Source organism: Haemaphysalis longicornis, unplaced genomic scaffold (genome assembly GCF_048455015.1).
Source record: "Haemaphysalis longicornis isolate Haplotype H1 unplaced genomic scaffold, Haemaphysalis longicornis Haplotype H1 scaffold_1, whole genome shotgun sequence".
NCBI lineage: Eukaryota > Metazoa > Arthropoda > Arachnida > Ixodida > Ixodidae > Haemaphysalis > Haemaphysalis longicornis.
The window spans coordinates 247,351,892-247,375,512 of NW_027526203.1; the positions used below are offsets into that span (position 1 = coordinate 247,351,892).

At 47.9% G+C, this 23,621-nt stretch overlaps 1 protein-coding gene and 3 non-coding genes across 5 annotated transcripts in view; 1 reads left to right on the plus strand and 3 right to left on the minus strand.

Moving 5' to 3' along the window:
* LOC144143603 (argininosuccinate synthase-like) overlaps positions 1 to 23,621 on the minus strand; it is a 200,824-nt gene that overhangs the window by 154,667 nt on the left and 22,536 nt on the right. The window lies entirely within an intron of this gene.
* Trnar-ucu (transfer RNA arginine (anticodon UCU)) lies at positions 305 to 376 on the minus strand. The gene has a single exon. It is a non-coding gene; the product is annotated as a tRNA-Arg (tRNA).
* On the minus strand, positions 3,147 to 3,218 carry Trnag-ucc (transfer RNA glycine (anticodon UCC)). The gene has a single exon. It is a non-coding gene; the product is annotated as a tRNA-Gly (tRNA).
* On the plus strand, positions 20,678 to 20,749 carry Trnar-ucu (transfer RNA arginine (anticodon UCU)). Its single transcript has one exon. It is a non-coding gene; the product is annotated as a tRNA-Arg (tRNA).

Here is a 23,621-nt window from a genome sequence, read left to right on the forward strand (position 1 = left end):
GAACCTTCTTTTCAACCCCCGGGGCGTGACTCAAACGTCTACAGCCTGTCATGAGTGGGTCAACTGGCGGGGAACCCTCTTATGCTACCTTGGCATCAAGGCTGCCAGAACCGAGGCCCTCGCTAAGCTTTTGCACGATAATAAGGTTTGGAAATGAAGGGCTCGTTAGGAAATACAGAAAGAAATGCCGGCAGTCTACAATGCCAAAGAAGGCATAGGGGAATGGTTAGACAATTTTTTACCCTTAGTGACGTTACTTTTTTTTTATTAATACGTGAGAAAGAAAGAAAGAAAGAAAAACACGCGCCCAGAGTGGGGACCGAACCCACGCCTTTCGATTAGATCTCGAACGCCTTACCAATTCGGCTATCTGGGCGACTGTGTTCTCCTTTGCTTTCTGGGGTATTTATATTTACCACAACTGTATCTCACGCTCGAGGGCGGTAGCCAGCGCCACTCAGACTACACGGGGAGAAGGGGACCTTCTTTTCAACCCCCGGGGCGTGACTCAAACGTCTACAGCCTGTCATGAGCGGGTCAACTGGCGGGGAACTCTCTTATGCTACCTTGGCATCAAGGCTGCCAGAACCGAGGCCCTCGCTAAGCTTTTGCACGATAATAAGGTTTGGAAATGAGGGGCTCGTTAGGAAATACAGAAAGAAATGCCGCCAGTCTACAATGCCAAAGAAGGCATAGGGGAATGGTTAGACAATTTTTTACCCTTAGTGACGTTACTTTTTTTTTATTAATACGTGAGAAAGAAAGAAAGAAAAACACGCGCCCAGAGTGGGGACCGAACCCACGCCTTTCGATTAGATCTCGAATGCCTTACCAATTCGGCTATCTGGGCGACTGTGTTCTCATTCGCTTTCTGGGGTATTTATATTTACCACAACTGTATCTGACGCTCGAGGGCGGTAGCCAGCGCCACTCAGACTACACGGGGAGAAGGGGACCTTCTTTTCATCCCCCGGGGCGTGACTCAAACGTCTACAGCCTGTCATGAGCGGGTCAACTGGCGAGGAACCCTCTTATGCTACCTTGGCATCAAGGCTGCCAGAACCGAGGCCCTCGCTAAGCTTTTGCACGATAATAAGGTTTGGAAATGAGGGGCTCGTTAGGAAATACAGAAAGAAATACCGGCAGTCTACAATGCCAAAGAAGGCATAGGGGAATGGTTAGATTATTTTTTACCCTTAGTGACGTTACTTTTTTTTTAATTATACGTGAGAAAGAAAGAAAGAAAGAAAAACACGCGCCCAGAGTGGGGACCGAACCCACGCCTTTCGATTAGATCTCGAATGCCTTACCAATTCGGCTATCTGGGCGACTGTGTTCTCCTTTGCTTTCTGGGGTACTTATATTTACCACAACTGTATCTGACGCTCGAGGGCGGTAGCCAGCGCCACTCAGACTACACGGGGAGAAGGGGACCTTCTTTTCAACCCCCGGGGCGTGACTCAAACGTCTACAGCCTGTCATGAGCGGGTCAACTGGCGGGGAACCCTCTTATGCTACCTTGGCATCAAGGCTGCCAGAACCGAGGCCCTCGCTAAGCTTTTGCACGATAATAAGGTTTGGAAATGAGGGGCTCGTTAGGAAATACAGAAAGAAATGCCGGCAGTATACAATGCCAAAGAAGGCATAGGGGAATGGTTAGACAATTTTTTACCCTTAGTGACGTTACTTTTTTTTTATAATACGTGAGAAAGAAAGAAAGAAAGAAAAACACGCGCCCAGAGTGGGGACCGAACCCACGCCTTTCGATTAGATCTCGAATGCCTTACCAATTCGGCTATCTGGGCGACTGTGTTCTTCGCTTTCTGGGGTATTTATATTTACCACAACTGTATCTGACGCTCGAGGGCGGTAGCCAGCGCCACTCAGACTACACGGGGAGAAGGGGACCTTCTTTTCATCCCCCGGGGCGTGACTCAAACGTCTACAGCCTGTCATGAGCGGGTCAACTGGCGGGGAACCCTCTTATGCTACCTTGGCATCAAGGCTGCCAGAACCGAGGCCCTCGCTAAGCTTTTGCACGATAATAAGGTTTGGAAATGAGGGGCTCGTTAGGAAATACAGAAAGAAATGCCGGCAGTATACAATGCCAAAGAAGACATAGGGGAATGGTTGAACAATTTGTTACCCTTAGTGACGTTACTTTTTTTTATTAATACGTGAGAAAGAAAAACACGCGCCCAGAGTGGGGACCGAACCCACGCCTTTCGATTAGATCTCGAATGCCTTACCAATTCGGCTATCTGGGCGACTGTGTTCTTCACTTTCTGGGGTATTTATATTTACCACAACTGTATCTGACGCTCGAGGGTGGTAGCCAGCGCCACTCAGACTACACGGGGAGAAGGGGACCTTCTTTTCAACCCCCGGGGCGTGACTCAAACGTCTACAGCCTGTCATGAGCGGGTCAACTGGCGGGGAACCCTCTTATGCTACCTTGGCATCAAGGCTGCCAGAACCGAGGCCCTCGCTAAGCTTTTGCACGATAATAAGGTTTGGAAATGAGGGGCTCGTTAGGAAATACAGAAAGAAATGCCGGCAGTCTACAATGCCAAAGAAGGCATAGGGGAATGGTTAGACAATTTTTTACCCTTAGTGACGTTACTTTTTTTTTATTAATACGTGAGAAAGAAAGAAAGAAAGAAAAACACGCGCCCAGAGTGGGGACCGAACCCACGCCTTTCGATTAGATCTCGAATGCCTTACCAATTCGGCTATCTGGGCGACTGTGTTCTCCTTCGCTTTCTGGGGTATTTATATTTACCACAACTGTATCTGACGCTCGAGGGCGGTAGCCAGCGCCACTCAGACTACACGGGGAGAAGGGGACCTTCTTTTCAACCCCCGGGGCGTGACTCAAACGTCTACAGCCTGTCATGAGCGGGTCAACTGGCGGGGAACCCTCTTATGCTACCTTGGCATCAAGGCTGCCAGAACCCAGGCCCTCGCTAAGCTTTTGCACGATAATAAGGTTTGGAAATGAGGGGCTCGTTAGGAAATACAGAAAGAAATGCCGGCAGTCTACAATGCCAAAGAAGGCATAGGGGAATGGTTAGACAATTTTTTACCCTTAGTGACGTTACTTTTTTTATTAATACGTGAGAAAGAAAGAAAGAAAGAAAAACACGCGCCCAGAGTGGGGACCGAACCCACGCCTTTCGATTGGATCTCGAATGCCTTACCAATTCGGCTATCTGGGCGACTGTGTTCTCCTTCGCTTTCTGGGGTATTTATATTTACCACAACTGTATCTGACGCTCGAGGGCGGTAGCCAGCGCCACTCAGACTACACGGGGAGAAGGGGACCTTCTTTTCAACCCCCGGGGCGTGACTCAAACGTCTACACCCTGTCATGAGCGGGTCAACTGGCGGGGAACCCTCTTATGCTACCTTGGCATCAAGGCTGCCAGAACCCAGGCCCTCGCTAAGCTTTTGCACGATAATAAGGTTTGGAAATGAGGGGCTCGTTAGGAAATACAGAAAGAAATGCCGGCAGTCTACAATGCCAAAGAAGGCATAGGGGAATGGTTAGACAATTTTTTACCCTTAGTGACGTTACTTTTTTTTATTAATTCGTGAGAAAGAAAAAGGATGAAATAGAAACACGCGCCCAGAGTGGGGACCGAACCCACGCCTTTCGATTAGATCTCGAATGCCTTACCAATTCGGCTATCTGGGCGACTGTGTTCTCCTTCGCTTTCTGGGGTATTTATATTTACCATAACTGTATCTGACGCTCGAGGGCGGTAGCCAGCGCCACTCAGACTACACGGGGAGAAGGGGACCTTCTTTTCAACCCCCGGGGCGTGACTCAAACGTCTACAGCCTGTCATGAGCGGGTCAACTGGCGGGGAACCCTCTTATGCTACCTTGGCTTCAAGGCTGCCAGAACCGAGGCCCTCGCTAAGCTTTTGCACGATAATAAGGTTTGGAAATAAGGGGCTCGTTAGGAAATACAGAAAGAAATGCCGGCAGTCTACAATGCCAAAGAAGGCATAGGGGAATGGTTAGACAATTTTTTACCCTTAGTGATGTTACTTTTTTTTTATTAATACGTGAGAAAGAAAGAAAGAAAGAAAGAAAGAAAGAAAGAAAGAAAGAAAGAAAGAAAGAAAGAAAGAAAAACACGCGCCCAGAGTGGGGACCGAACCCACGCCTTTCGATTAGATCTCGAATGCCTTACCAATTCGGCTATCTGGGCGACTGTGTTCTCCTTTGCTTTCTGGGGTATTTATATTTACCACAACTGTATCTGACGCTCGAGGGCGGTAGCCAGCGCCACTCAGACTACACGGGGAGAAGGGGACCTTCTTTTCATCCCCCGGGGCGTGACTCAAACGTCTACAGCCTTTCATGAGCGGGTCAACTGGCGGGGAACCCTCTTATGCTACCTTGGCATCAAGGCTGCCAGAACCGAGGCCCTCGCTAAGCTTTTGCACGATAATAAGGTTTGGAAATGAGGGGCTCGTTAGGAAATACAGAAAGAAATACCGGCAGTCTACAATGCCAAAGAAGGCATAGGGGAATGGTTAGATTATTTTTTACCCTTAGTGACGTTACTTTTTTTTATTAATACGTGAGAAAGAAAGAAAGAAAGAAAAACACGCGCCCAGAGTGGGGACCGAACCCACGCCTTTCGATTAGATCTCGAATGCCTTACCAATTCGGCTATCTGGGCGACTGTGTTCTCCTTTGCTTTCTGGGGTATTTATATTTACCACAACTGTATCTGACGCTCGAGGGCGGTAGCCAGCGCCACTCAGACTACACGGGGAGAAGGGGACCTTCTTTTCAACCCCCGGGGCGTGACTCAAACGTCTACAGCCTGTCATGAGCGGGTCAACTGGCGGGGAACCCTCTTATGCTACCTTGGCATCAAGGCTGCCAGAACCGAGGCCCTCGCTAAGCTTTTGCACCATAATAAGGTTTGGAAATGAGGGGCTCGTTAGGAAATACAGAAAGAAATGCCGGCAGTATACAATGCCAAAGAAGGCATAGGGGAATGGTTAGACAATTTTTTACCCTTAGTGACGTTACTTTTTTTTTATAATATGTGAGAAAGAAAGAAAGAAAGAAAGAAAAACACGCGCCCAGAGTGGGGACCGAACCCACGCCTTTCGATTAGATCTCGAATGCCTTACCAATTCGGCTATCTGGGCGACTGTGTTCTTCGCTTTCTGGGGTATTTATATTTACCACAACTGTATCTGACGCTCGAGGGCGGTAGCCAGCGCCACTCAGACTACACGGGGAGAAGGGGACCTTCTTTTCATCCCCCGGGGCGTGACTCAAACGTCTACAGCCTGTCATGAGCGGGTCAACTGGCGGGGAACCCTCTTATGCTACCTTGGCATCAAGGCTGCCAGAACCGAGGCCCTCGCTAAGCTTTTGCACGATAATAAGGTTTGGAAATGAGGGGCTCGTTAGGAAATACAGAAAGAAATGCCGGCAGTATACAATGCCAAAGAAGACATAGGGGAATGGTTAGACAATTTGTTACCCTTAGTGACGTTACTTTTTTTTTTATTTATACGTGAGAAAGAAAGAAAGAAAGAAAAACACGCGGCCAGAGTGGGGACCGAACCCACGCCTTTCGATTAGATCTCGAATGCCTTACCAATTCGGCTATCTGGGCGACTGTGTTCTTCGCTTTCTGGGGTATTTATATTTACCACAACTGTATCTGACGCTCGAGGGCGGTAGCCAGCGCCACTCAGACTACACGGGGAGAAGGGGACCTTCTTTTCAACCCCCGGGGCGTGACTCAAACGTCTACAGCCTGTCATGAGCGGGTCAACTGGCGGGGAACCCTCTTATGCTACCTTGGCATCAAGGCTGCCAGAACCGAGGCCCTCGCTAAGCTTTTGCACGATAATAAGGTTTGGAAATGAGGGGCTCGTTAGGAAATACAGAAAGAAATGCCGGCAGTCTACAATGCCAAAGAAGGCATAGGGGAATGGTTAGACAATTTTTTACCCTTAGTGACGTTACTTTTTTTTTTATTAATACGTGAGAAAGAAAGAAAGAAAGAAAAACACGCGCCCAGAGTGGGGACCGAACCCACGCCTTTCGATTAGATCTCGAATGCCTTACCAATTCGGCTATCTGGGCGACTGTGTTCTCCTTCGCTTTCTGGGGTATTTATATTTACCACAACTGTATCTGACGCTCGAGGGCGGTAGCCAGCGCCACTCAGACTACACGGGGAGAAGGGGACCTTCTTTTCAACCCCCGGGGCGTGACTCAAACGTCTACAGCCTGTCATGAGCGGGTCAACTGGCGGGGAACCCTCTTATGCTACCTTGGCATCAAGGCTGCCAGAACCGAGGCCCTCGCTAAGCTTTTGCACGATAATAAGGTTTGGAAATGAGGGGCTCGTTAGGAAATACAGAAAGAAATGCTGGCAGTCTACAATGCCAAAGAAGGCATAGGGGAATGGTTAGACAATTTTTTACCCTTAGTGACGTTACTTTTTTTTATTAATACGTGAGAAACAAAGAAAGAAAGAAAAACACGCGCCCAGAGTGGGGACCGAACCCACGCCTTTCGATTAGATCTCGAATGCCTTACCAATTCGGCTATCTGGGCGACTGTGTTCTCCTTCGCTTTCTGGGGTATTTATATTTACCACAACTGTATCTGACGCTCGAGGGCGGTAGCCAGCGCCACTCAAACTACACGGGTAGAAGGGGACCTTCTTTTCAACCCACGGGGCGTGACTCAAACGTCTACAGCCTGTCATGAGCGGGTCAACTGGCGGGGAACCCTCTTATGCTACCTTGGCATCAAGGCTGCCAGAACCGAGGCCCTCGCTAAGCTTTTGCACGATAATAAGGTTTGGAAATGAGGGGCTCGTTAGGAAATACAGAAAGAAATACCGGCAGTCTACAATGCCAAAGAAGGCATAGGGGAATGGTTAGATTATTTTTTACCCTTAGTGACGTTACTTTTTTTTTATTAATACGTGAGAAAGAAAGAAAGAAAGAAAAAAATCGCGCCAATCCACCCCGTGAATGTGGTTGGAAAGCAAAGCTGTAAACGGCACCCATGACGATTACCCATGCGATGTCACTTAAATTTACTCACATCGCTCTACAAATAGCAAAACCAGAGAGAAGTGAAATGCCCTTGACCACACCATTTTTTACTTCAAAGAGATATTTTTGTTAAGGTTAAATCAATGCATGAAGCATGAACGGCGTTTGGTTGAGTTGTATTGCACAAGAGTGGAAACTTTTTTTATAAAATTAAAGTAAGCTCCAACCCGGTGTTAGACGATCTGTCTTCTCCGTCCCTGCGCCGCGGACGGAGGCGACGAGATTTGCGGCAGAGAAGGAGGAGGAGGTAGAAATACTTCTGTTCAGATTTCTGAACGGCCCAGAGTGCAGCCCTGGGGAGTGATTCCTTCTTCTGTGGGGCCCATATGCAGTCCGCGCGGCCTGTGTTCTGTCCACCCGCTGAAGCTGGGTAGGTAGAGAGGGCCTGGACAGCAGCATCTCCCATTGCTCTTGTTTGGTAGTTGACGGAAAGAGAGGAGAGTACTCAGGGCTAAAGTCGCACACCCCGATTACGGGGCGGAGTGTTCCTACTTCTGAGCAAAATTTACATTCAGCGTCGTAGCGATTCGGATGCATTAAGTGAAGACGCGTAGGATGTGGGAAGGAGCCCCGATTGTATGAGTCGTTGAGTAGTTTGTTGTTCTTTGGAAAGGTCACGGTAAGGCGAAGGTACGGTCTGTCTCAGAAGGCGATAATGCTGGGTTATCTCCCTGAACGTGACAAGCGGGTGACTGTCCTCGCGCAGCTCCATAGCACGGGAGGTAAAAGCGCAGGCTTGTTGGTTGGGCGTATTTGTTGCCCTCCATTGAAGCGTGAGGGGGTGTCGAGATGAGCTGAATGTAACCGTTTGGGGAGGGTTTTTTTAGCACGCGCAGTGCAGGTCAGGACACCCAACCCTACTGGTAATTCCAGTAGGCTTGCTGGAAATCGGTGACTACCCTCCGAACCCCTGGTTGAGTGAGAGCCAAGGTGATGGCTGCCTCTTCTGCTGCCGTCATTTCTTGGGTCCTAAGCGAGGTACACGCAAGGAGGTTGGTTCTGGAGGTAGCCACGATGATGGCGTATTGCTACCCTAGATATTTGCAGGCGTCTGTGTAAATAACTGCGTGATCCCCACCGAGGGCGGTGTTTAGCGCTTGAGCCCGTGCTTTTCGGTGACCCTCGTCATGTGAGGGGTTCATATTTCTAAGCAAAGGGAGCATCTTTATTTTAGTCGCCAAGAGTCTGGGAGTACGTCAAGCGGAGTGACATTCTGGGCTGCCCAGCCAATCTGGTGAAGCATGCGGCTGAGTCGGACCTTCTGGTTTGAAAGATGGCCTTCTATCAGCTCTTCCACAGTGTTGTGGAGTCCCGTGCTAAGCAGCCTCTGTGTGGACGCACTCATGAGAAGACCAATGGCCTGCTCGACCGCCTTTCTAATCATTATATAAGGCATCTCTATGTCTTCCTTGTCGAGAAGAAGACATGGGGTTGACGTAAGTGACTCTCGAGAGGACAAAATTTTCAATTAAACGAAAGGTACCGGATTCCTTTAGGCCTCTCTTCTTGGTGGCAAGTCGCCTGATCATGTGTATGATTTGATTAATGCCGTTTTTGAGGCGATGCAAGGAGACGTCCCTCTTGGTGTTAGCCTCGAGATGTAGTCCGAGGATCTTGATGCTGGGGCTTGGAGTGATGGTCTGGCCATCAAGGAGTATTTTAATGTATTCCTTGATTTGGCGTGAGGGCGGACGACAAGGAGCTGTGATTTTTTACGTAAACACTGGAGGCCACAGGCTTTAGCACATTGGCGTACTAGAAATGAGATGCCATGCATTGGTGTGAGCTTCCTTTAATTTTTGTAACTCTTAGCACATGAGCAAGGTGCGCACAGGGCCGCTAGACGGGCATGAGTGGTCGCGTGACGCTTTCACGTGGCATTCAGCGAGAACGAAGGGGGGTAAACCCGTAGATGTACTTAGTGAGTACACCACCTGTCTTCCCTCTCTTCGTGTGGGCTCGTAGCTAAATCGGTAAGACGAAGGGCTCTCGCTTTGTTAGTCTGTTAGTTCCAGGTTCGATTCCCGGGGGTGCCAGTAAATTCTTTTATTGTTCGCTGGAGTTTTCTGGTGACACCAACGGTCGCGAAAGAACCCTTGGGGGGTAGAGGTAAAAAGCTTTGCTTTAAAACACGCGCCCAGAGTGGGGACCGAACCCACGCCTTTCGATTAGATCTCGAATGCCTTACCAATTCGGCTATCTGGGCGACTGTGTTCTCCTTTGCTTTCTCGGGTATTTATATTTACCACAACTGTATCTGACGCTCGAGGGCGGTAGCCAGCGCCACTCAGACAACACGGGGAGAAGGGGACCTTCTTTTCAACCCCCGGGGCGTGACTCAAACGTCTACAGCCTGTCATGAGCGGGTCAACTGGCGGGGAACCCTCTTATGCTACCTTGGCATCAAGGCTGCCAGAACCGAGGCCCTCGCTAAGCTTTTGCACGATAATAAGGTTTGGAAATGAGGGGCTCGTTAGGAAATACAGAAAGAAATGCCGGCAGTATACAATGCCAAAGAAGGCATAGGGGAATGGTTAGACAATTTTTTACCCTTAGTGACGTTACTTTTTTTTTATAATACGTGAGAAAGAAAGAAAGAAAGAAAGAAAAACACGCGCCCAGAGTGGGGACCGAACCCACGCCTTTCGATTAGATCTCGAATGCCTTACCAATTCGGCTATCTGGGCGACTGTGTTCTTCGCTTTCTGGGGTATTTATATTTACCACAACTGTATCTGACGCTCGAGGGCGGTAGCCAGCGCCACTCAGACTACACGGGGAGAAGGGGACCTTCTTTTCAACCCCCGGGGCGTGACTCAAACGTCTACAGCCTGTCATGAGCGGGTCAACTGGCGGGGAACCCTCTTATGCTACCTTGGCATCAAGGCTGCCAGAACCGAGGCCCTCGCTAAGCTTTTGCACGATAATAAGGTTTGGAAATGAGGGGCTCGTTAGGAAATACAGAAAGAAATGCTGGCAGTCTACAATGCCAAAGAAGGCATAGGGGAATGGTTAGACAATTTTTTACCCTTAGTGACGTTACTTTTTTTTATTAATACGTGAGAAACAAAGAAAGAAAGAAAAACACGCGCCCAGAGTGGGGACCGAACCCACGCCTTTCGATTAGATCTCGAATGCCTTACCAATTCGGCTATCTGGGCGACTGTGTTCTCCTTCGCTTTCTGGGGTATTTATATTTACCACAACTGTATCTGACGCTCGAGGGCGGTAGCCAGCGCCACTCAAACTACACGGGTAGAAGGGGACCTTCTTTTCAACCCACGGGGCGTGACTCAAACGTCTACAGCCTGTCATGAGCGGGTCAACTGGCGGGGAACCCTCTTATGCTACCTTGGCATCAAGGCTGCCAGAACCGAGGCCCTCGCTAAGCTTTTGCACGATAATAAGGTTTGGAAATGAGGGGCTCGTTAGGAAATACAGAAAGAAATACCGGCAGTCTACAATGCCAAAGAAGGCATAGGGGAATGGTTAGATTATTTTTTACCCTTAGTGACGTTACTTTTTTTTTATTAATACGTGAGAAAGAAAGAAAGAAAGAAAAAAATCGCGCCAATCCACCCCGTGAATGTGGTTGGAAAGCAAAGCTGTAAACGGCACCCATGACGATTACCCATGCGATGTCACTTAAATTTACTCACATCGCTCTACAAATAGCAAAACCAGAGAGAAGTGAAATGCCCTTGACCACACCATTTTTTACTTCAAAGAGATATTTTTGTTAAGGTTAAATCAATGCATGAAGCATGAACGGCGTTTGGTTGAGTTGTATTGCACAAGAGTGGAAACTTTTTTTATAAAATTAAAGTAAGCTCCAACCCGGTGTTAGACGATCTGTCTTCTCCGTCCCTGCGCCGCGGACGGAGGCGACGAGATTTGCGGCAGAGAAGGAGGAGGAGGTAGAAATACTTCTGTTCAGATTTCTGAACGGCCCAGAGTGCAGCCCTGGGGAGTGATTCCTTCTTCTGTGGGGCCCATATGCAGTCCGCGCGGCCTGTGTTCTGTCCACCCGCTGAAGCTGGGTAGGTAGAGAGGGCCTGGACAGCAGCATCTCCCATTGCTCTTGTTTGGTAGTTGACGGAAAGAGAGGAGAGTACTCAGGGCTAAAGTCGCACACCCCGATTACGGGGCGGAGTGTTCCTACTTCTGAGCAAAATTTACATTCAGCGTCGTAGCGATTCGGATGCATTAAGTGAAGACGCGTAGGATGTGGGAAGGAGCCCCGATTGTATGAGTCGTTGAGTAGTTTGTTGTTCTTTGGAAAGGTCACGGTAAGGCGAAGGTACGGTCTGTCTCAGAAGGCGATAATGCTGGGTTATCTCCCTGAACGTGACAAGCGGGTGACTGTCCTCGCGCAGCTCCATAGCACGGGAGGTAAAAGCGCAGGCTTGTTGGTTGGGCGTATTTGTTGCCCTCCATTGAAGCGTGAGGGGGTGTCGAGATGAGCTGAATGTAACCGTTTGGGGAGGGTTTTTTTAGCACGCGCAGTGCAGGTCAGGACACCCAACCCTACTGGTAATTCCAGTAGGCTTGCTGGAAATCGGTGACTACCCTCCGAACCCCTGGTTGAGTGAGAGCCAAGGTGATGGCTGCCTCTTCTGCTGCCGTCATTTCTTGGGTCCTAAGCGAGGTACACGCAAGGAGGTTGGTTCTGGAGGTAGCCACGATGATGGCGTATTGCTACCCTAGATATTTGCAGGCGTCTGTGTAAATAACTGCGTGATCCCCACCGAGGGCGGTGTTTAGCGCTTGAGCCCGTGCTTTTCGGTGACCCTCGTCATGTGAGGGGTTCATATTTCTAAGCAAAGGGAGCATCTTTATTTTAGTCGCCAAGAGTCTGGGAGTACGTCAAGCGGAGTGACATTCTGGGCTGCCCAGCCAATCTGGTGAAGCATGCGGCTGAGTCGGACCTTCTGGTTTGAAAGATGGCCTTCTATCAGCTCTTCCACAGTGTTGTGGAGTCCCGTGCTAAGCAGCCTCTGTGTGGACGCACTCATGAGAAGACCAATGGCCTGCTCGACCGCCTTTCTAATCATTATATAAGGCATCTCTATGTCTTCCTTGTCGAGAAGAAGACATGGGGTTGACGTAAGTGACTCTCGAGAGGACAAAATTTTCAATTAAACGAAAGGTACCGGATTCCTTTAGGCCTCTCTTCTTGGTGGCAAGTCGCCTGATCATGTGTATGATTTGATTAATGCCGTTTTTGAGGCGATGCAAGGAGACGTCCCTCTTGGTGTTAGCCTCGAGATGTAGTCCGAGGATCTTGATGCTGGGGCTTGGAGTGATGGTCTGGCCATCAAGGAGTATTTTAATGTATTCCTTGATTTGGCGTGAGGGCGGACGACAAGGAGCTGTGATTTTTTACGTAAACACTGGAGGCCACAGGCTTTAGCACATTGGCGTACTAGAAATGAGATGCCATGCATTGGTGTGAGCTTCCTTTAATTTTTGTAACTCTTAGCACATGAGCAAGGTGCGCACAGGGCCGCTAGACGGGCATGAGTGGTCGCGTGACGCTTTCACGTGGCATTCAGCGAGAACGAAGGGGGTAAACCCGTAGATGTACTTAGTGAGTACACCACCTGTCTTCCCTCTCTTCGTGTGGGCTCGTAGCTAAATCGGTAAGACGAAGGGCTCTCGCTTTGTTAGTCTGTTAGTTCCAGGTTCGATTCCCGGGGGTGCCAGTAAATTCTTTTATTGTTCGCTGGAGTTTTCTGGTGACACCAACGGTCGCGAAAGAACCCTTGGGGGGTAGAGGTAAAAAGCTTTGCTTTAAAACACGCGCCCAGAGTGGGGACCGAACCCACGCCTTTCGATTAGATCTCGAATGCCTTACCAATTCGGCTATCTGGGCGACTGTGTTCTCCTTTGCTTTCTCGGGTATTTATATTTACCACAACTGTATCTGACGCTCGAGGGCGGTAGCCAGCGCCACTCAGACAACACGGGGAGAAGGGGACCTTCTTTTCAACCCCCGGGGCGTGACTCAAACGTCTACAGCCTGTCATGAGCGGGTCAACTGGCGGGGAACCCTCTTATGCTACCTTGGCATCAAGGCTGCCAGAACCGAGGCCCTCGCTAAGCTTTTGCACGATAATAAGGTTTGGAAATGAGGGGCTCGTTAGGAAATACAGAAAGAAATGCCGGCAGTATACAATGCCAAAGAAGGCATAGGGGAATGGTTAGACAATTTTTTACCCTTAGTGACGTTACTTTTTTTTTATAATACGTGAGAAAGAAAGAAAGAAAGAAAGAAAAACACGCGCCCAGAGTGGGGACCGAACCCACGCCTTTCGATTAGATCTCGAATGCCTTACCAATTCGGCTATCTGGGCGACTGTGTTCTTCGCTTTCTGGGGTATTTATATTTACCACAACTGTATCTGACGCTCGAGGGCGGTAGCCAGCGCCACTCAGACTACACGGGGAGAAGGGGACCTTCTTTTCAACCCCCGGGGCGTGACTCAAACGTCCACAGCCTGTCATGAGCGGGTCAACTGGCGGGGAACCCTCTTATGCTACCTTGGCATCAAGGCTGCCAGAACCGAGGCCCTCGCTAAGCTTTTGCACGATAATAAAATTTGGAAATGAGGGGCTCGTTAGGAAATACAGAAAGAAATGCCGGCAGTCTATAATGCCAAAGAAGGCATAGGGGAATGGTTAGACAATTTTTTACCCTTAGTGACGTTACTTTTTTTTTATTAATACGTGAGAAAGAAAGAAAGAAAGAAAAACACGCGTCCAGAGTGGGGACCGAACCCACGCCTTTCGATTAGATCTCGAATGCCTTACCAATTCGGCTATCTGGGCGACTGTGTTCTCCTTCGCTTTCTGGGGTATTTATATTTACCACAACTGTATCTGACGCTCGAGGGCGGTAGCCAGCGCCACTCAGACTACACGGGGTGAAGGGGACCTTCTTTTAAACCCCCGGGGCGTGACTCAAACGTCTACAGCCTGTCATGAGCGGGTCAACTGGCGGGGAACCCTCTTATGCTACCTTGGCATCAAGGCTGCCAGAACCGAGGCCCTCGCTAAGCTTTTGCACGATAATAAGGTTTGGAAATGAGGGGCTCGTTAGGAAATACAGAAAGAAATGCCGGCCGTCTACAATGCCAAAGAAGGCATAGGGGAATGGTTAGACAATTTTTTACCCTTAGTGACGTTACTTTTTTTTATTAATACGTGAGAAAGAAAGAAAGAAAGAAAGAAAGAAAAACACGCGCCCAGAGTGGGGACCGAACATACGCCTTTCGATTAGATCTCGAATGCCTTACCGAGTCGGCTATCTGGGCGACTGTGTTCTCCTTCGCTTTCTGGGGTATTTATATTTACCACAACTGTATCTGACGCTCGAGGGCGGTAGCCAGCGCCACTCAGACTACACGGGGAGAAGGGGACCTTCTTTTCAACCCCCGGGGCGTGACTCAAACGTCTACAGCCTGTCATGAGCGGGTCAACTGGCGGGGAACCCTCTTATGCTACCTTGGCATCAAGGCTGCCAGAACCGAGGTCCTCGCTAAGCTTTTGCACGATAATAAGGTTTGGAAATGAGGGGCTTGTTAGGAAATACAGAAAGAAATGCCGGCAGTCTACAATGCCAAAGAAGGCATAGGGGAATGGTTAGACAATGCCTTTAGACAAGGCATAGGGGAATGGTTAGAATGGTTAGCGCCACTCAGACTACACGGGGAGAAGGTGATCTTCTTTTCAACCCCCGGGGCGTCCCCTTCTCCCCGTGTAGTCTGAGTGGCGCTGGCTACCGCCCTCGAGCGTCAGATACAGTTGTGGTAAATATAAATACCCCAGAAAGCGAAGGAGAACACAGTCGCCCAGATAGCCGAATTGGTAAGGCATTCGAGATCTAATCGAAAGGCGTGGGTTCGGTTTCCACTCTGGGCGCGTGTTTTTCTTTCTTTCTTTCTTTCTCACGTATTAATAAAAAAAAAGTAACGTCACTAAGGGTAAAAAATTGTCTAACCATTCCCCTATGCCTTCTTTGGCATTGTAGACTGCCGGCATTTCTTTCTGTATTTCCTAACGAGCCCCTCATTTCCAAACCTTATTATCGTGCAAAAGCTTAGCGAGGGCCTCGGTTCTGGCAGCCTTGATGCCAAGGTAGCATAAGAAGGTTCCCCGCCAGTTGACCCGCTCATGACAGGCTGTAGACGTTTGAGTCACGCCCCGGGGGTTGAAAAGAAGGTCCCCTTCTCCCCGTGTAGTCTGAGTGGCGCTGGCTACCGCCCTCGAGCGTCAGATACAGTTGTGGTAAATATAAATACCCCAGAAAGCGAAGGAGCACACAGTCACCCAGATAGCCGACTTGGTAAGGCATTCGAGATCTAATCGAAAGGCGTGGGTTCGGTCCCCACTCTGGGCGCGTGTTTTTCTTTCTTTCTTTCTTTCTCACGTATTAATAAAAAAAAGTAACGTCACTAAGGGTAAAAAATTGTCTAACCATTCCCCTATGCCTTCTTTGGCATTGTAGACTGGCGGCATTTCTTTCTGTATTTCCTAACGAGCCCCTCATTTCCAAACCTTATTATCGTGCAAAAGCTTAGCGAGGGCCTCGGTTCTGGCAGCCTTGATGCCAAGGTAGCATAAGAGGGTTCCCCGCCAGTTGACCCGCTCATGACAGGCTGTAGACGTTTGAGTCACGCCCCGGGGGTTGAAAAGAAGGTCCCCTTCTCCCCGTGTAGTCTGGGTGGCGCTGGCTACCGCCCTCGAGCGTCAGATACAGTTGTGGTAAATATAAATACCCCAGAAAACGAAGGAGAACACAGTCGCCCAGATAGCCGAATTGGTAAGGCATTCGAGATCTAATCGAAAGGCGTGGGTTCGGTCCCCACTCTGGGCGCGTGTTCTTCTTTCTTTCTTTCTTTCTCACGTATTAATAAAAAAAAAAGTAACGTCACTAAGGGTAAAAAATTGTCTAACCATTCCCCTATGCCTTCTTTGGCATTGTAGACTGCCGGCATTTCTTTCTGTATTTCCTAACGAGCCCCTCATTTCCAAACCTTATTATCGTGCAAAAGCTTAGCGAGGGCCTCGGTTCTGGCAGCCTTGATGCCAAGGTAGCATAAGAGGGTTCCCCGCCAGTTGACCCGCTCATGACAGGCTGTAGACGTTTGAGTCACGCCCCGCGGGTTGAAAAGAAGGTCCCCTTCTCCCCGTGTAGTCTGAGTGGCGCTGGCTACCGCCCTCGAGCGTCAGATACAGTTGTGGTAAATATAAATACCCCAGAAAGCGAAGGAGAACACAGTCGCCCAGATAGCCGAATTGGTAAGGCATTCGAGTTCTAATCGAAAGGCGTGGGTACGGTCCCCACTCTGGGCGCGTGTTTTCCTTTCTTTCTTTCTTTCTCACGTATTAATAAAAAAAAAGTAACGTCACTAAGGGTAAAAAATTGTCTAACCATTCCCCTATGCCTTCTTTGGCATTGTAGACTGCCGGCATTTCTTTCTGTATTTCCTAACGAGCCCCTTATTTCCAAACCTTATTATCGTGCAAAAGCTTAGCGAGGGCCTCGGTTCTGGCAGCCTTGATGCCAAGGTAGCATAAGAGGGTTCCCCGCCAGTTGACCCGCTCATGACAGGCTGTAGACGTTTGAGTCACGCCCCGGGGGTTGAAAAGAAGGTCCCCTTCTCCCCGTGTAGTCTGGGTGGCGCTGGCTACCGCCCTCGAGCGTCAGATACAGTTGTGGTAAATATAAATACCCCAGAAAACGAAGGAGAACACAGTCGCCCAGATAGCCGAATTGGTAAGGCATTCGAGATCTAATCGAAAGGCGTGGGTTCGGTCCCCACTCTGGGCGCGTGTTCTTTCTTTCTTTCTTTCTCACGTATTAATAAAAAAAAAAGTAACGTCACTAAGGGTAAAAAATTGTCTAACCATTCCCCTATGCCTTCTTTGGCATTGTAGACTGCCGGCATTTCTTTCTGTATTTCCTAACGAGCCCCTCATTTCCAAACCTTATTATCGTGCAAAAGCTTAGCGAGGGCCTCGGTTCTGGCAGCCTTGATGCCAAGGTAGCATAAGAGGGTTCCCCGCCAGTTGACCCGCTCATGACAGGCTGTAGACGTTTGAGTCACGCCCCGCGGGTTGAAAAGAAGGTCCCCTTCTCCCCGTGTAGTCTGAGTGGCGCTGGCTACCGCCCTCGAGCGTCAGATACAGTTGTGGTAAATATAAATACCCCAGAAAGCGAAGGAGAACACAGTCGCCCAGATAGCCGAATCCATGCTGTGGGTACGTCAGGGGGCTGTTTACTTTTACTGCGGAATAGCCTTGGTATTGTGGAAGAAAGTGTAACGGCAGGCGATGACGGCAGACTGGTTGTGTGCGATTTCTTTTTGTCGGAAATGTACTGGCGTGTTGTATGTGTATATGCACCAAACAAAGAGAATGATAGAAAAGTGTTTTTTGAGCGAGTGGAGAACTTTTTACGCACCGACAGGAACGTTGTACTCCTTGGAGATTTTAACTGCGTATGTAACGCTGAAGATAGAGTAAAGGGGCGGCCTGTCAGGGACAAAAGCGCCATTTTCTTGAATGAACTGGTACACGAGTATGAGTTAGAAGATGTTGGCTCGGCTCTGGCCAGTGGCCAGCCGCCAGAATACACACACTTCCAAAACCAGAGTCATGCGAGGCTGGACAGGCTGTACGCATCGCTGAAGCTTATACCATGTTGCACAAGTTACCATGTCAATCAAGTATCCTTTAGTGACCACGCGTTGGTGACGCTTACGATGGGTAAAAAGCAAAAAAAGGCGAGATTTAATTGGAATCTCTGGAAGCTTAACGCAAAGCTACTCGAAGACGAAAAGTTTGTCGACATAGTAAATGAGCGGGTGCACGAGTTTATCGGAAAAGGTGATGATGTTATTGTTCGGTGGGAGCAGTTTAAGAATGACGTGAAAATGAAAGCAATAGAGCGTGCGAGTGTACTACGGTACAATGAAAAGAAAAAAGAGGAAGAGCTGCAGACGCAATTGAAGTTTTTGCTAAGCCAGGAATGCGCAGCGCCTGGAATATTTAGTAAAGAAATCAAAGAAGTGAAAAATGCCCTCGAGGTTATCGACATCGAAAGATACAGGGGGGCAATGATACGCGCACGCGCGGAACGGTTATGGTCAAATGAGACACCGACGAAGCGAGCGTTAGGGGAAGAAAAAAGGTATGCGAAACGCAACGAAATCACTAGGATACGATGCGGAAATGAAGTTACTGAAGACAGCGACCTGATAGAACGCGAATTTGTTCAGCACTATCGAGGTCTTTTTAGTCATCAAAGTTGGTATAAAGATGACTATGAAAGTAAATTTTTGTCTCTTATGCCAAAGTTAGATGAAGAGGTCAAGGCGAGACTGGAGGAACCGATAAGTGTTAGCGAAATAGAAAAGGCAATCGATGAACTGGGAAAGGGCAAGTCACCAGGGCCGGACGGCATCAGCGCCGCTTTTTACAAAACGTTCAAGAAAGATTTAGCGGTGATATTGCACGCGGTGTTTACGAGAACGTACGAGTGTAAAAAAATGCCGCCGTCCTTTCAAAGAAGTCACATCGTCTTAATTCCCAAAAGCGACGATCCAGAGAAGCTGCTGCAAGTCGAGTGTTACCGACCGATTAGTCTTACCAATGTCGATTACAAGATCTTAATGAAAATTTTGGCAAGCAGGTTACAATTAGTCATTAAAGAAATAGTGGGGCCACACCAAACATGTGGGATTAAAGGAAGGACAATTTACACAAACATTCATGTGGCGCGAAGTATATTAGAGATGATTGATGCACTCGGTGGTAAAGTGGCAATGTTACAAATTGACCTCGAAAAGGCTTTTGATAGGGTGGGGCACGAAGTGTTGTTCAGCATTTTGCGCCATGTGAACCTAGGGTCGGTCATTTTAGAAGGCGTGACGATGGCATACAAGCAGTGCACAGCAAACCTAGTGATAAACAAAAACGTGAGTCAGAGCTTCCCCGTTCTGTCATCGGTACGGCAAGGGTGCCCCTTGAGTCCGTTGCTTTTTGCGATTTATCTCGAACCCTTTTGTTTGAAAATACGGGAAAATAGTTCTGTACACGGGATCAGGCTCCAGTCAAGTGAAGTGAAAGTACTGTCGTACGCGGATGACATTGCCGTGTTTTGCGTGGACACAGATAGCGTGAAGGAGACTGTAAAAGAAGCCTCCTTGTTTTGTGAAGTGACTGGGAGCAAAATTAATTGGAAAAAATGTTCAGGTTTCTGGCACGGGGATTGGGAAACCACGCCGTCCACATTTGCAAACGTCCAGTGGAGTGTGTGTCCAGTTAAGTATTTAGGCGTGCCACTTGAGTGCTACAGAGACCCAGATGAGTACTGGAAGGAGCAAATTGAGGCTACACGAGAGAAAACGCTCAAGTGGGGTGGACGGGACTTGTCTATGTTTGCACGCTCAACCGTATGTAACGTGTTTCTTGTTGCGAAGGTAATGTATGTTCTACAAGCCCTGTGTATGTCAAGAACTATAGTTCAGAAGTTACACCGAGTGTTCGCGGTGTTTTTGTGGCGGTCAACTTGGGAAAGAACGAGTCGCACGAACCTTTTTCGTTCAGCGAAGGCAGGGGGTTTGGGCCTTGTACATCTGTTTCTGCGACAAGTGGTCGCACGGTTCATGTTCTTTCGTGATGAAAGCGATCCTTTTTTGCGCCATGTGATTCAGACAAGGCTATCGCACACTCTCCCTGAGTTTGTTGTGTCAACTAGTCAAGCAAGACCAGTGTCTGTGAGAGGGTTTTTGAGTGAAGTTGTGCGTGCCGTCAAACTCCTCAAAGTGCGATTTTCGACAGAATACCTGAGTGTTGTCACGCGGAAACGTCTGTACAAAGATCTTGTTGATGTATGCTTGCCCGTGCCAATATACCGGTCGCTGTACCCAACTGGAAAAGGCAAAGATGTTCTTCAAAGAATTAAGAAAATGCCAGTTAGAGCACACTGCAAAACGTTCTTTTTCCAGTTGCATAGTGGCACTCTTCCTGTGAATCCTTGGTTGGAAGAAAAGGGGTTATTTGTCTACGGGTCCGTAAACTGTCGTTTGTGCAAAAAAATAGAAACAGTTGAACACATCTTCCTGGATTGCTGGGACGCAGTATTTCATTGGGACATTCTGCAGAGGACTTTGAAAAAGAACCTGCCACTTTCTCCTTACGGCATTAGGTACCTTCCAACGGAAAATGAAGGGGGAGTGCCCTATGACATGATCATGCTCCTTTCTCTACATAGTTTGTGGAGAGTTCGTATGGCGGTCAGGCATGCTGATGCCAATGCTAGACCCGTCAGGGAATACTTTATTGAATGTATAACGTACATCAGGGAAGTTTACCGAGCGCAAGTAGACCCACCTGAATGGATCACAACATTAGATAGCCTGGCATCATTGAAAAAATTTTAGTTCTTCACGCAGCATAAGAGAGGCTGCTGTTTCACATTCATCCACCAAGCGTTGTGTCTGTCGAATTGTATCATGTCACAAGCAGGCAATAAAGAAAAAAAAAAAAAAAAAGCCCAGATAGCCGAATTGGTAAGGCATTCGAGTTCTAATCGAAAGGCGTGGGTTCGGTCCCCACTCTGGGCGCGTGTTTTCCTTTCTTTCTTTCTTTCTCACGTATTAATAAAAAAAAAGTAACGTCACTAAGGGTAAAAAATTGTCTAACCATTCCCCTATGCCTTCTTTGGCATTGTAGACTGCCGGCATTTCTTTCTGTATTTCCTAACGAGCCCCTTATTTCCAAACCTTATTATCGTGCAAAAGCTTAGCGAGGGCCTCGGTTCTGGCAGCCTTGATGCCAAGGTAGCATAAGAGGGTTCCCCGCCAGTTGACCCGCTCATGACAGGCTGTAGACGTTTGAGTCACGCCCCGGGGGTTGAAAAGAAGGTCCCCTTCTCCCCGTGTAGTCTGGGTGGCGCTGGCTACCGCCCTCGAGCGTCAGATACAGTTGTGGTAAATATAAATACCCCAGAAAACGAAGGAGAACACAGTCGCCCAGATAGCCGAATTGGTAAGGCATTCGAGATCTAATCGAAAGGCGTGGGTTCGGTCCCCACTCTGGGCGCGTGTTTTTCTTTCTTTCTTTCTTTCTCACGTATTAATAAAAAAAAAGTAACGTCACTAAGGGTAAAAAATTGTCTAACCATTCCCCTATGCCTTCTTTGGCATTGTAGACTGCCTTCATTTCTTTCTGTATTTCCTAACGAGCCCCTCATTTCCAAACCTTATTATCGTGCAAAAGCTTAGCGAGGGCCTCAGTTCTGGCAGCCTTGATGCCAAGGTAGCATAAGAGGGTTACCCGCCAGTTGACCCGCTCATGACAGGCTGTAGACGTTTCAGTCACGCCCCGGGGGTTGAAAAGAAGGTCCCCTTCTCCCCGTGTAGTCTGAGTGGCGCTGGCTACCGCCCTCGAGCGTCAGATACAGTTGTGGTAAATATAAATACCCCAGAAAGCGAAGGAGAACACAGTCGCCCAGTTAGCCGAATTGGTAAGGCATTCGAGATCTAATCGAAAGGCGTGGGTTCGGTCCCCACTCTGGGCGCGTGTTTTTATTTATTTCTTTCTTTCTCACGTATTAATAAAAAAAAAGTAACGTCACTAAGAGTAAAAAATTGTCTAACCATTCCCCTATGCCTTCTTTGGCATTGTAGACTGCCGGCATTTCTTTCTGTATATATATATATATGTATATATATATATATATATATATATATATATATATATATATATATATATATATATATATAGCGAATCAGAATAGGAAATGAGGGGCTCGTTGAAAATAACACAGAAATAAGGGTTGGCAGTCGAGAAAACCTCGGAAAGCAAAGGGGGGGATGTGGTAGATCATTGAAACAGATTAAGAATTTGGAAAGAAAGAAAGAAAGTGAAGAAAAAATGCCCGCCAGGTGGGATCCGAACCCACGACTGGGTTCGGATCCCACGATCGCACCAGACCGGTATTCTGGAGGTCGTGGGTTCGGATCCCACCTGGCGGGCATTTTTTCTTCACTTTCTTTCTTTCTTTCCAAATTCTTAATCTGTTTCAATGATCTACCACATCCTCCCCTTTGCTTTCCGAGGTTTTCTCGACTGCCAACCCTTATTTCTGTGTTATATATATATATATATATATATATATATATATATATATATATATATATATATATATATATATATATATATATATATATAAATCTAGAGAAAGATAAACTCACAAAGCGCGCAGAAATAGTATAAGTAAAGAGTCGGATACACAGCAAGAACAATAACAGACAATGTTTACTTACGTAGCGGCAACGGGACTTGCCTTCATCAGAGTAAAGTTACATGATTTTGCTGTCGCAAACATTTTGAACACATTTCTTATGTAGGTTTGCATAAAACTGTGAGAAAGTGCGGAAAATGTTTCGGAAATGGGGAGTGTGCATACAGTCAGGCTACGCCTATGTTACAACATCAACAAACAAACAAGAAAAAAAATAATAAAAAGGGGGGGGGGAGCGAGAGAGAGAAAAAGGGGTCGTGTTAACAATGCAGCATTCAAGGTTGCACCATGACGGGTCAACGTATGCCGCGCGGGCTGGAAGTTCAGACAATGGGGGAAACTGGACAACCGCGGTTTGAAAAGAAAGGGAAGAGTATACACTGAGGTATTCAGTGACTGCTGAGACTGGTTCGGGGGGAAGCGAAGATGGGTGTGCCCCCCGCGGGTCAAGAGAATAGATAGGGGGCACAAAAGAGCATTTCACAGAAGCTAGCAATTGAACAGGAAATAGGTAGGGTCACAAAAGGTTAAACATGAATAGATCACAAAGAGTTAAACATTCATAAGTGATCGTGGGAACGAGGCCTCCCTCCCCAGGACAAATGGCATTGTTGAACCGCATTAGGCTAATAAAGCTGCTGTATTAGGAGAGTTTCTGCGAATTCTGATGGCAAACTCGAGGGTAGGAATAATGAACATAGTTATAAAAATTATGAATCCGCTAATTTTAATCGAGGGATAAGCACGTTAGTTTTCCGTAACTTTCATTAATTCCAAGCGTGGCTGACCCAAACTTATAAATGAGATAAGATTCCCGAACCTCGCGGTCGTGGTGCGTTTTGAAGGCGGATTCTAAAATCGTTGCTTTAAGATGTTCAAATGCATGCCCGGGACTGTTCACATGTCTTGACAGGGGCAAATAAGGGCAGCTTTTTGCATGAGAGCGGTGATTATTGAACCGTATTCGGAAGGGCGTTTCAGTTTGGCCGATATATTGTTGCCTACAAACAGTGCACTCTAGAAGATATACGACATTAGCGGAGTCACAGTTAAAGTTACCTTTTATATTTACGTAGTAGTCTGAAGCCGTGCTGGTGGCGCGCTGTGTAGTGGTCATGTGTGGGCATACTTTACATCGGGGTTTATTGCAGGGCATGCAGCCAGTAGTTGCCGGTCGGTTGATACGAGAG